The sequence below is a fragment of the Arachis hypogaea genome, chromosome 11, assembly GCF_003086295.3.
Source record: "Arachis hypogaea cultivar Tifrunner chromosome 11, arahy.Tifrunner.gnm2.J5K5, whole genome shotgun sequence".
Lineage (NCBI taxonomy): Eukaryota > Viridiplantae > Streptophyta > Magnoliopsida > Fabales > Fabaceae > Arachis > Arachis hypogaea.
This window is the reverse complement of record NC_092046.1, coordinates 94,012,900-94,014,575: the sequence shown is the minus strand read 5'-3', so window position 1 is coordinate 94,014,575 and position 1,676 is coordinate 94,012,900. Positions and strand designations below refer to the sequence as shown.

Below are 1,676 nucleotides of genomic sequence, written 5' to 3'. Positions count from 1 at the left end.
AATTTGGCATTCAGCTTCATGATTGCACCAAGAAACTTGGCAGTTTGCTCTTCAGTAACATCCTCATTCTCTTCAGAAGAGGAATACTCATCAGAGCTCATGAAGGGCATAAGGAGGTTCAATGGAATCTCTATGATCTCTAGATGAGTCTCAGATTCCTTTGGTTCCTCAGAGGGAAGCTCCTTATTGACCACTGGACGTCCCAGGAGGTCTTCCTCCTTGGGATTCACGTCCTCTCCTTCCCTTACAGGTTCGGCCATGGTACTTATGTCAATGGCCTTGCACTCTCCTTTTGGGTTCTCTTCTGTATTGCTTGGGAGAGTACTAGGAGGGATTTCAGGGATCCTTTTACTCAGCTGGCCCACTTGTGCTTCCAGATTTCTAATGGAAGATCTTGTTTCATTCATGAAACTTACAGTGGCCTTAGATAGATCAGAGACTAGATTTGCTAAATTAGAAGCATTTTGTTCAGAGTTCTCTGTCTGTTGCTGACTTGATGATGGAAAAGGTTTGCTATTGCTAAACCTGTTTCTTCCACCATTATTAAAGCCTTGTTGGGGCTTTTGATCCTTCCATGAGAAATTTGGATGATTTCTCCATGTTGAGTTATAGGTGTTTCCATAAGGTTCACCTAAGTAGTTCACCTCTGCTATTGCAGGGTTCTCAGGATCATAGGCTTCTTCTTCAGAAGATGCCTCTTGAGTACTGTTGGATACAACTTGCATTCCATGCAGACTCTGAGAAATCATATTGACTTGCTGAGTCAATATTTTGTTCTGAGCCAATATGGCATTCAGAGTATCAACTTCAAGAACTCCCTTCTTCATAGGCGTCCCATTATTCACAGGATTCCTTTCAGAAGTGTACATGAACTGGTTATTAGCAACCATGTCAATGAGTTCTTGAGCTTCTGCAGGCGTTTTCTTTAGGTGAATGGATCCACCTGCAGAAGTGTCCAGTGACATCTTTGATAGCTCAGATAAACCATCATAGAATATATCCAGGATGGTCCATTCTGAAAGCATGTCAGAAGGACACTTTTTGGTCGACTGTTTGTATCTTTCCCAAGCTTCATAGAGGGATTCACCTTCTTTCTGTCTGAAGGTTTGAACATCAGCTCTAAGCTTGCTCAGCTTTTGAGGAGGAAAGTACTTGGCTAAGAAAGCCGTGACCAGCTTATCCCAAGAGTTCAGGCTGTCTTTGGGTTGAGAATCCAACCATAATCTAGCTCTGTCTCTTACAGCAAAAGGGAAAAGCATGAGCCTGTAGACTTCAGGATCTACTCCATTAGTCTTAACAGTATCACATATCTGCAAGAATTCAGTTAAGAACTGAAAAGGATCTTCAGATGGAAGTCCATGGAACTTGCAGTTCTGCTGCATCAGAGAAACTAGTTGAGGTTTCAGCTCAAAATTGTTTGCTCCAATGGCAGGAATGGAGATGCTTCTTCCATGTAAATTAGAATTTGGTGCAGTAAAGTCACCAAGCATCTTCCTTACATTATTATTATTTTCGGCTGCCATCTCCTTCTCCTGTTCGAAAATTTCTGAAAGATTATCTCTGGATTGTTGGAATTTAGCTTCTCTTAATTTTTTCTTCAGAGTCCTTTCAGGTTCTGGATCTACTTCCACAAGAATGTTCTTATCCTTGCTCCTGCTCATATGACAAAGAAGAAG

General features: G+C 41.6%; 1 non-coding gene across 1 annotated transcript; it reads left to right on the top strand.

Moving 5' to 3' along the window:
- Positions 1-1,019: 1,019 nt before the first annotated feature.
- On the top strand, positions 1,020-1,127 carry LOC112724996 (small nucleolar RNA R71). The gene has a single exon (XR_003164129.1). It is a non-coding gene; the product is annotated as a small nucleolar RNA R71 (small nucleolar RNA).
- The last annotated feature ends 549 nt before the right edge of the window (positions 1,128-1,676 follow it).